Source organism: Pinus tabuliformis, chromosome 9, assembly GCF_031772625.1.
Source record: "Pinus tabuliformis cultivar Carrire ecotype Pingquan chromosome 9, CPIR1, whole genome shotgun sequence".
Classification (NCBI taxonomy): Eukaryota; Viridiplantae; Streptophyta; class Pinopsida; order Pinales; family Pinaceae; genus Pinus; species Pinus tabuliformis.
In genome coordinates, this window is record NC_142307.1 from 532951026 (window position 1) to 532963445 (window position 12420).

General features: G+C 38.1%; 1 protein-coding gene across 1 annotated transcript in view; it reads left to right on the forward strand.

Moving 5' to 3' along the window:
* LOC149149590 (uncharacterized) overlaps nt 1–12420 on the forward strand; it is a 528411-nt gene that overhangs the window by 436114 nt on the left and 79877 nt on the right. The window lies entirely within an intron of this gene.

The following is a 12420-nucleotide window of genomic DNA, read 5'->3' on the forward strand; positions in this document are numbered from 1 at the left end:
CTCCTTGATGATGTCTTCAACCTTCTTGATGCCTTCAAGCTCCTTGAAGAGACTTCTTGAAAGATGTCCCCTCAGATTCCTCCAACAATAGCTTCCAAGAGTGATGAATGACAAGATCCTTTGATGCTTCCTTTAAAGATGTCTACTAAGGAGTTTCCAACTAGATCCCTTTCAAGAGACAATCCTTCTTGAAGTTTTCTTTTTCAGGATTTCCTTGAGAGTTTTCCTTTTTCCTTCCCCTTGACATGTAATTCCTTCTAGTGTCCTTCCAACTACCTTCCTTGTTCACCTTAGCTTTGATACCATGTTGGGAAATGCAAAGTGGCAACTTATTAATTCTTATTTTCCTTAACCTTAATATTTGCTTGTGAAGTTAATTAATCTTCTTTATGTTCTTTTGTTAGACCTTTTCATCAAACAAATATCAAGAACAAAGCAACAATAGAGGACACAAAATTTTGGCTCTTAGCCAGGGAAAAATCCCTGCAAGGGGAAAACATGGAAAACTCTTTTCTTCTTAGAATCTACTTCAATTGAGACACAAAGGCCCAAACCCTAGATCAAGTCCTTCTCCAAGTACCAAGTCAACCCTCCAACTAGTCTTTCCTTGATTTTGCACCAACCAGCTTCAAAAATACAACTTCGACCTGCTAGCTTCAATACTGCAACTCGTCGTGCAACTTTGACCCTGTAATTTCAGCCTTGAAGTTTCTTTGGAAACCCTAATATTGCGTCCTCCCGAGACCTTCATAGAGCAAGACAACTCTTCCCAAGGTCATCGAGGTCAAGGTGGGGTATTCTTCCTTCTGGTTGCACTTCGTCTTCCTGCAAATCGTACTTGCAACTTTGGCGTCTTTTTTGCAGCACCAAAAACCCTAGAACTTTTCATGTGTGAGAGAGATAGAGCCCAAAAACAAGATTTTTGATCCTTCTTTCTTCTCTTAGACCTTCACTCTTCTTCTTCCTGCTTCTCAGCTACTAATGAAATTCTTTTCTTGAGAGATCGAGCTTCTTGAGTGAGTGAGTGGTAAATGAGGTTGAATTGCTTCTTTATATAGCCTTTAATTCCCTCCTTTAGGTCGACTTGTAATTACCAGGGTCGACTTGTACTTTTGGAGTTTCCTAGACTTTCTAGACTAAAAAGTAATTCTTTTTACAATTACATTTTGTCCAGAAGGTTTTTATCAAGGTTACTTGGGAGCAGAGGTGGGGAGCAACCCAATCTGGAGCGAATTTTTATATAATATATATTTTTATATATTTTGATGCATATATGTTGACAAAAGCATGTAGAACGATGAATTAGATATAAAGAGCATTAAACCATAGATTGAACCATATAACATCAATGATCTAGAAGTTATAATCTTCATCAACCACGTCCACAAGTTAGCAACGTACAACATATCGAGTCTCATGATTCATCAATCTTAAAGTTTCAAGCTTTCAAAATTCAATACATAACATTTATCATCATTGATCCCCAAAATTATATAAAAATTCTAACATGAAATGAAATGTTATAAAATGAAATGAAATGAAACAACTTTCAACTTTCACGAAGCATCATATTCATAATTCATTACCTATGAGTTATAATTGCCAACTTCAAAATTCAAACTTAAATTGTCATATATTGTTTACAAAAAATATCATAATGAGTATGAAAGAGTCAACAGTTATAAAAACTACTAGAAATTAGAAAAGACAAGTAAATCTATTATCTATTGCTAATGCTTGGGGCTCTTGCCACCACGAGAAATGTCTAATTTTTTAGTCTTGTTGGAAAATCAAGGTCTTTGTCATTAATATCACCCTCTAAGAATTAATATCCAGAGGTATCTTTGTCATTATCTTTGGATCTGTATAGGGATCTTTGTCATTAATATCACCCTCTAAGCATTAACCTAAGATAGAAAAAACATAGCATGTCCAGTGAAGATTTTGTTTGAGTGATGGGTACATTTTTAGTAGGGTCATGATAGAGGAGTTCGACAACCAATGTCACTGACATCAAGGCACATAGAGGGATTGGTGCTCTTGATTAAATACGAGTTCCATACCTTAATACATGACAAAATCCAATGGAAACATTGTAACCCCCTAATCCTGAAATCCTGAAAAACTGATAAGTTTGTTGGATTTTGAATGAGATCTAAAATTCTACTTTCTCCATATGAAATACAATGAGGTCAAAACCACTCTCAAACATCTTGAGTCATTTCATGGTAATGTTAAAAATTTTAAGTAAAAGGATTCATGGTAATACCACTTTTACTTTAAGAATTTAACATTACCATGAATCGCATATCAATACTAGGGCCATAGGCTTGATCATTAGGCTGCCCCACTGAAAAAGTATTGTTTCTTTGAAAGAAAATTGCATTTGGAATGTTTTTGCAAAAACAAAAATGCAAAAAAAACTAGGGAGCGAAAATTTCGCTCCGAGGGTCGCTCTCGAAATTCGCTCCCTGTGGGAGCGATTTTAGGAGCGCGCTCTAGGAGTGATTTCGAGGGTGGGAGGAGGGAGGGGGAGTCGCTCCCCTGCAACCCTTGTTCTTATAAACATGATGTTCACTCCTTTGACTCATGACAATAAATCCTAATCCTAAGACCTAACAAACCCTAGAAGCATGAAGAACATGCTTTTACCTAGAGGACCATCAATAATGAGCATGAAATGCATGCTTTAATAATTATACTTTTTATTTTCTTCTCTTGTTTGTTACATAGGATACATATTGAAATGAGTACAACAACAATTATGAGGACCGAAACTAGTTACATTTTCAACAGGACTTCACAGTCTCATATTGGTGATAAACAGGATAAAGATCATCAAAAAGCCCACTCTTGGCCATCTTGGCTTTGGAAAAAAGCCCCTAATAAAACAATAAGCATTTAAAATAATCCCAACTTATAAGAAAGACGATACAACCAAACATTGTGCAACCTCTAAATCCATCTGTCCTTTGAATCCCTGAATATGCAATGAGCATACATGACATAACCTGATTCCTTTGGTGTAGAACATAATACAAGCGATAGGGGTCATAATGTTGCAGTGGGTGGCCAAAACACCAACTCCATCTCTCCAAAATGGCCCAAGGATACCAATGTTCAGGCTTTTTCTCAATAAGGGACGATAAAACAAATATCAAATAAATTAACTTAGCACAAGAACATTAATCCCATGGAACATAATACCAACATAAAACAAATAAACTAACTTACTTCGTCATGAAATACCAAGATCCACCATAAGCATCCATGAAAAGACATCACATCACATCACAAATCCACCCACGACAAAGTTGCTCAACTAGGCCTCCATAACGCACAAGAGAGAAGAATTACTAATCGAGAGAAATTATGATCCAAGTGTCACCATGAATCCAAGAGATAAATTGACCCCTTTTTAATGAGAAACTAAGTCGACTTATCCTCAAATTAGACTAAAAACCCTAAAAAATAGTAAATCATGAGACAAGGTGGATAGGTCATAAAGCCAAGCCCCCAAGGATAGCTAACATAATGAAACAACATGAAAATACCCTTGAATTAACCCACATGTGTGAGTTTAAAAGCCTCCAAGGGTGATGTCATCTCCCAAAATAAATGTCTCTCCATGAAATGGTGTAAGGGATGACCCAAGGGGTTTGTCTCATCCCAAAAGTTGTGTTACCTCACCAAATGGTGCCTCATCACTAAAGAAAACCCTCTCAAGATCAACATCGTCCTCTTGAAAGCCCATGTCATGGTCAAATGCATCATAAGGGCGATGTCATCATGCTAGGGCATGGCATCCTTAAGGTGGAAAGTGTGAAATCCCCTTCAGAGGGATACTAGGTCATCATCATCCTCAATCATCACCAAGAGAAGAGCCACGTCCATCAAGAAGGTAAAATGCCACTTGGGGGCATCCTATTATCTCCTGGGCACACCTTATCTCCAAGCAACATCCTAGCTTGGATCACCAATGTCCAAGGTGATAAGGTTGAGAGAGGGTCTCATCAACTGTGCCAAGTCACCCTCAAGGTCAACGTCTCTCAAAAGGTGCCTAATGTCCTCTGTCAGAGTGCTTTGTGTCATCATCAAAGTGGTTTGGTGGATCTATGAAGAGATGGAGAAGCATCATATCATCCGTAAAGGGATCCTAGATGTGTTTGAAAGAAACATCTAGCATATACTCAAGGAATCAAGTGAGATCAATATCAAGGATACAAGAACCATAAGGGCATCAAGATGGACCATATTCAATGCCGAAGCCATCAAAGTACTCCACACAACTATCATCTTCAAATGTCTTAGTTGCTTGTGATTGTGAAAAGCGTACCATAGTTAGGTATGTGAGGGTTATCACATGAGCTTATTAGATGTGTCCAAACCTACGAGCAAGAACAGTTCCTAGGCCAATCCTTTGAAATGATAGGTACAAGGGATAGGTATTATGGTTTGGGATTTACTTCATGGAAGATGTCGTAGTCTTATACTAGGTTATGTGAAACCCTTTTTCATGAGCGCCTTTGTACAAGGAGTGCTTCGCTCCTTGAGTTACCATCCCTCTCCTTTGTTCTTCCAAGTCCCCATATTTTCCTTCTTCATTTGTTATTTTTAAAGAAGCTTCATTGATTTATCATATAATAATGGTCGTACAATACCCCTTTAATGATGGGAAATTTATTGTAGTAGGGATGTTCTTCAATGATTCCCTTTGCATTGATACCATAGTATTCAAAACTGGAACCAGTGACCGGACCGATCCACTTTTCAAATCGGGTTTCAAACTGGAACTGGCCAAACTGGGATTGGTCAAATCTCAATGAACCGGTCTTTAAAAAAATACAAGAAATAATTAATTTTTAATGAAAAAATAATTATTTTTAAGATTTAAAACCATGATTCCAAACCAATAGAATCAAAATATGCAAAGTTTTCTCATCTATATACCATGTAAAGTTGAATATATAAAAATGGCACCAACTGCAATACATATCAGCAACAAAATACATAATCAATGAGGCTCTAAATGGTCTATAGAGTCCAAAAACAATGCTACAAGCTATAAGGCCACTGGCCTACTACAAGTCTACATATTAGTGATGAACATGATCACGTCTCATCATGATCAAACTTAGTTGACTAAGTCTCGACTCTCAAACTTTTCAACAGCTTGAGTCACAAGCTTCTCAGCTGGTTGAGTGCCTTGACTCTCAAACTTATGAAGGTATTCTGCCCTAATATGCCCTATTACTTCATTTGGTGCTCTACATGGCTTTACATGGCCTCCTATCCCAACCAAGTGTTGTTTGAACCTGTAAATACCCCCTCCTTCAATAGATTTTTGGCAATATTTGCAAATCATTTTGCAATCAACCATATCACGATGAGCCCATGCAAAATCCTTGGCTTTTGGAGGCATGGTGGCTACTACTTAGCCCAAACTCTTCGTTGTTACACTACTCCTACAAAGACTCAACACTCTCCAAGCTCACAATGAAGTTCACAAAAACTCCAAATGAGATGTGTGAGGCTAATGAGATGGGAAACATCATTTTAAAGGCTTGGAGGTGTTGTTTTTGGATGGAAACGACCCCTAGTTTCCCTCAAAACCGCTTCAAAAAGCACAAAACCACCTTTTGTGGGGTCCGCAGTCATCATGGCAATAAACCGACTGGTATATGATGGAACCAACTTGTTTATGGGAAACCTAGATGGTTCTGTCATAAATCGGTCAGTTTATGGTCAGTTAGACCCCGAAACCCTAGCCCGTGAGGATTAAAATTGGTTTTTCTACATGTTGGATAGCTCAAACCAATAAATCGGCTGGTTTGACTAATTTACAGTTCGAATTGGTTGGTTTGAATACTAGGATTGATACTAAGTTGCACGAAGTGCTCCAACATTTCCAAATTTCCAAAATGGGTACGTTTAGAAGCATCACCTCCCAAAAATGTAAACGTCAATGGAAATATCGGCTGAAATGTCATATATATATATATATAAAGAAATTTATAAATAAGTGAAAAACACAATATCGTGCAAGAAAAAAGTGAATAAAACCCATAGATGATAATTTGGAAGGAAAACCAAGTCTATGTTAACTCTCGTAGATGATTACATGATGGTTGAGTTTTGACCAAGTTTTGGAGTTTCGTGTATGGGTATGGCCCAAAACGCCAGGTTCCTAGAAGTTTCATGCAACATAGCTTTGATGGTTATGCATAGATACTCTCTGGGACGACTGCCTATATAAAGGTTGGGGGGGGGGGGGGGGGGTAGAGCTCAAAGCCTCAACCTATAACTGGCTTTTGATTGTTTACATTCCTTTCCATTTAGCATTTGGCTTATGTTTTTAGTTTTCTTACAGCCACATTGACATTGGTTATTTCCAACCCCTTCTTCTCATAAGTCAAGGTCAGTAGGGAACTAGTACGAGCGAATAACAACAATCGATCAAAAGATAGTATAACAAAATAAGGGGAATGATTAAAGGCATTAAGTATGAATAACATGAAATGCTACCACCATCAAAGCCTTGTATTTGTGTTTTGTGCCACTCCTAGATAGTGAAGGAAAGGCCCCAAGGAAGGTCACACTGGACTAGTGGCAAATGATAACCAAGGTGAAATAAGGGAACAAGTGCACAACCAATAGCAGTCTATAATCTAACTGTAACTTGTGATCCATAGCATAATGCCTTAAACATTAAATGAAAGCACTTGAATGCAAAAATGGGTAATGTACCTCATAATATATGATCCACCATAGGAAAAAAAGATTCTCCTAGGGTGATCCATGCATATGGATTCTTCATATCGGCCCCGAAAGACCCTTCTAGCTAATGAGAAGGCTATAAATAAAGATGATTTTGACATCTCAAAACACACTTGAAATACATCATCCATAGTGATGTTCTGAGGTCAGAAGGGAAGTTCGAGGGTGCTAGAAGAGAAGGAGAAGGCAAGCGAAGTTGGAAGAAAATCTGCCTGAGCTATGTGAGTTTATTTCTGCTCCAGAGAAGCGAAATTTTATGTGGATGGATTGATTTAGGGTTTCCACAGGTTGGAGATGTTTGATCATCAGAGACATATATTCTTGGTCACTGGCTTGATCTTGGTGAGTCTAGTTTGTGTCTTGGTCTTGGAAGTCTTCCTTGAAATTTCTATAAGAAGAGAAGTTTTTGGGTTTTCCCCTGTTGAGGGGTTTTGCCTTGGCTTTGAGCCTATTTCTGGTGTCTCCTTGTTTGCATTGTGATCTTCTTATTGGCACTTGTCTTGATGATGAATTGAATGCTATAGTAATGTTGAAGCAATAATATAATCACAAAAATGTGTCATTGAAATAGAGAAATCAAATTTAAATAAACCCTAATCAGATTGCCCTAGATTTCTGAACAGGTTGGCCCCTAGGGCTCTGTCAATCTCCCTTTGTGGACCCCAATTTTGGGTTTGGGGAACAGAAGTGGTCTCATGGGTCTCCAAGTGGTCAAAATGCCTTTCTCTGCTCCAACGTTGAGGGCTCTCAAGGTGGTGCTAGCCCTCCTATGCCTCAAGGTGCAAGACCATCCTCCTTTGGACATTGGATTCAGTTGCCAACCCGCATGAAGTGCTAAGTTGATTGGGCACATGCCTGGTCTAGGTGCATCATCCCATAAAAGTCATCAATGTAGGGCAAAGTGTTGGAACATTGTGGGTGTTGAAGTTTCCCATGGCTATGTGTGATGCTCTACTACTGCTCAGAGACCCATGGCTCTCAACTAGTGTTGCATAGAGTGGGGACGTTTTTTGGAATCGAAGCGTCATTTTCCAAAAATCTTTGGAAACAAAATTAGTTTTAGAAGATATGAAAACATGCATATTTGTACATAAATCAAGATAGATATGGCATCCATTGTACATCAATGGTTAATTATTCTAGCATCAACCATCTAGAGACTAGATTCCTCTCCTCTTATCAAGCCTTTTCCTCTGCTTTGATTATCTCGGGATATTAGTCAACATTGCCCAATTTTGATTAAATAGCCTAATCCATGTGTTATAATATGGTTGAGAAAACTTAACATGCTTGATCTATGATTTTGACTTGAGTGAAGGGTATATTTTTGCTACGGCCTTGACAAACGAGTTCAATAATCAATACCACCAACATTGGGGTACATATAGGGCTTGGCGCTCTTGATTAAATGCCAATCAGATACCCTCATACATGATATTATCTAATGTAATGCCACAATCCAATTAGTCCCGAAACACTGAAAACTGTTAAGTCTACAGGATTTTGAATGGGATATGAAATTTTATTTTCTCCATATGAAGTCTGATGAGGTTGGAACCACTCTTAAATATCTTGAGTCATTTCATGGTAATGTTAAAAATTTAAGTAAAAGGATTGACATTTTCCTTTATCTTTCATTTTCATCCTTTTACTTTTAGAATTTAGCATTTCCATTAGGGAGCATCCAGGAATCGTCTAGGGAGCATCAAGGGGCACCTTTGGAGTATTCGAGAAGCATAGTTCCTCACATAATAGTTCAAAAATTTCAAAAGAAAAAAAAAGTGTCCGATGAAATTGTGTGAACGGTTTTTTGGAATCGTTGCAAAACTGCAGTTTGAACTTGCGGAACCGTGTTGAAACCGCAGTTCAAGCCTATAGAATCGCGGTTCGGAACTGTCATGGTTCCAAAAGCCCAGGAACCACAAAATTTTGGCGATGGCAGATTTGTCCGAGACGTGAATCTGCCTCCAGATCCGGGGGAGGGGTGATGGTTCCTACAACACTATTCTCAACGCCTCACTTGTGGGTGCCAATATGCTCCTCTGAAGCATTTGAGCCCCAATTAAGTTTCCCAAGCCATGATGAAACCACTTGACAATTACACACAATATCTAGTGCTAACATCTACATCATCAGGTACATTTAGTCATTTTTGCATCTAAGTGAACCAAGCTTGCAAGTAATGGGAAATTTGACACTTCAAATAAGGCTTCCCTTCAAAAGTCAAGGCTTTGAACTTGTTATAGTGTTACCTTCCTAGGTAGGAGTGGCTAATAGACAACCCTATTAGGTGTTTCTAGGACATAAGGGGAAATGACATGTCCTTGGTCTACCCTTCGATTGATAGCTTTCATGTGAATAATGATGAAATGAAGGGGAGAAGACTTCATGGCCAACTATCATGGTCAAAGGGACCAGCTATGATGGGGCTTCTCATCCTGAATGTGTAGGTGTGGGGAGGGAGCAATCATGGAAGCATGAGTTTCCAACTTGGCATTTCTTTTTCCGCCCCTCTTGTGCGGCTTTTACTTTTTCTTGATTTTTCTTTGTATTACTATTCATAGCCCAAGGGTTAGAGCTTGATTTGTATGATCCAACTCATTTCCCCCTAGGGTCTGGGACATGCAAGGGTTCCTTCTCATAATATGAAGAACGACATGTGCTCAAGAATCGGGTGATGGCTATAATGAGTGAGGTAGAGCTCATGCTAGGCTTTTGGCCACGTGCTAATGTGTATGTCCCATCCATCTTTTGCATTTTGATCTTCTTTTGTTTTAACTTGTGGCTAGTATATGCATTTTCTAGTTCTTTTAGTTGCATCAGCCTCCTAGGGCCAAGTTTTGGGCCGTACCCAGGTATCAGGTTGTATGGTGCCAAATCCCTGAGAATCAATGGTCAGTTGAACCCGAAGGAGGGAGGTGGACAATAGGGTTTGAAATGTAAGATGGAAAACGATAAATATGGAATAGGGAGAGATGGGACTATGCTATCTCAATCATGGTTTCCCAAGTAGTGCCCCACCTATACCCATTGGGCCATTAGGGGAGGTCCCACTGGACTAGGATGAAAGATAAACCCCAATTTAAGGCGAGGGAAAAAGATCATTGTCAAAACCCCTATTCCTTCCAGGTTACCCCATAATCGATGTCAAATGCCCAAAATACAAACAAGCATAAGCACCTGATTGCAAAATCAATAAAGTACCTTTTGATCATAAGTCCACCTTCCAGCATGCGTTCATTCCAAATGGGAAATGAAACATATGACTGATGCAAGTGGCGGAGAAATGAATGGCACATCATCATCAGTTCCTAGTGTCTGTTAGGGGGCTGCTGGTTGCTGGCTGGAAGAATGGTAGGAGAAAATCTCCCCTATGGGGCCACCCACTTTTGGTGGGTAACAAGGCTGTCTACATTCGATGAGTTGTTTGCTCCCTTGTGAAGGGTTATGTTATCCTTCACAACATCCAATATGATCCTCTAGCCTCACATCCTTAAGATTGTGTTCAACTACTTGTGTAGGATCCAAAGGAACTTGGATCTCTTTATCACCAAATTTCTATAGGGTATTGCCTATCAAAGCTGGTGTGATCCTCTCCCATGAATTGAATTTTGTAGCCCCTTCCAACCTGTCTTCAAATCTCAGACTTGATGTTGCCATCTTTACCAAATTGATTCCAGCTACAAAACTTTTGGTCAAAAATATGTTGTAAAATAATGTTGCTATTTGAAACCCTTGTCCACTAATCTTTTCCTCACAGAGCTTGCTCTAGCTCTGATACCATGTTAAGTTTTAAGTGCCAATTGTAGATTTACTATCTCATGCAGTTATTTTATCCTTGGAAATTTTCTCTACGCAATAATTTAATTTCCGTTGTAAATTAATTTTGAAAACTACAAACAGTAAATACCTTGGCACCTTTAAATTAGCAATTTCCAATAGAATTTAAAACAAAAAATTACTCAGAAAAAATCAGACATGACAGCAATAGAAATTTACCCTCCAACTTCTCATCATTTAATATCTCAGAGAAATCATGGGCTCCTTATACAGAGAAAATGGTTCTAAAAAATTACAAAGAAATTACAAGAAAACCTGAGATAAATTCATCCACCAAAATCAGCAACCCACTCAACCTCCTCAAGCCTTTGCACATCCACTCGTGTGGCCTGGAAAGTACCTACCACGTCACATGTAGGCTTGGCCTGCTCAGAAAACCCTCTCGTCTCACATGCACAGCCTCATTGTTGCAAACAAATGAATGGTTGTCTGACACGTGCAGGTCCCTGCTAATTTCTTCAACTACAGAAAATTCTCTTGCTGTCTTTTTCCTTCTTCTTCAACCCCTATGAATCTCTTACAAAAATCTGCAATATTACTCTTGCGAATTACTCAAAAAACCTCTTCTTGGATTTCTCTATCACTTATGTTTTGTTTTCATCCTCTCCTTTAGGCTGCATTTATAATTCTCCATAGTCCAAATCCCTAATCTCAAATGTGATTGTGTGCTAGCATTAAATCCTAGCTTTCTTTAATCAACTATGGGAAAAACATTAGCCCAAAGTCTACATTAATCAAATAATTAATCACTGTATCTTTCCTAAGTTTAAACTTAGGAAGGAGACAATATTAGTTGCTCCTCTCGAACAACCACCTAAAGAGGACTGCATGCAAGACACCAGCTTATGCAGAAGACCTTCCAAAGCTACAATAATCACATTGACTCATATGATCTCAGTAACTAGAGATATAATAAGGGGAAGAAAAATGATAAGCTGCATAACTAGTCATGCTCAGGGTTTAACCTAATAAGCATCACGATTTTATCCAAAAAAATGCAATAATTCCATATTATGACTTCATAATAATTGTTTTCTTTGGTGATGTTTATCTTGTTGGGAAAAGTATTTTGAAAATACAATTGGAACCTAGGTGACAGCTTTTGAGTAATATTTCTCATTATATGTATTCTAACCAATATGCTTTTCCATTATAGGAAGCAATCCCTGTGATCATGTTGCTGCTGGTGGTGATTTTGCCGTCCCTATTACTTCTAAGTTATGTTCTCAGTTTCATATTCGTTAGTGCTCAGGGGTATGTAATTTTCTGGTAAACATCTCATTTGAATTTTAGTAGAGTTCTTGTAATATATCATCCAAATTGTAGTTGAATTTCTATCCCAAAAGTACCTATATAATTTAAATTGCGTTCTGCCTCTCTCATTCGTGTTTTCAAAGTGCTACAGGGCTATTTCTATATTAACCTTACTTTTCATTCCGATGGCAATGGTACCATATTTCATCATTTTTATAGTTCCAGGTACTTCTCTGTCCCTTTTTTTTTTCATTTATGCATAGAAAGAATTTATAAGATTAAAAATTTGGGTCAAATATATTGACTTTAGATGTTTTGATATACTTTTCAGGCATCTTATGGCTAGGATTCAATATCAAGTAGATAGAATTATTGAATTCATAATATCATAATTAATATATAATGCAATGTTGCAAGCATCGGCAATGGGATAAAATCAGCCAGGGTCTGGAAAATAAAAAATAAATTCATAAAAATCAAGAAAATATCGGTAAAATTTGGCAAACATTGGAGAAATTAAGATACCACCAAAAACATTGGTAAAAATAG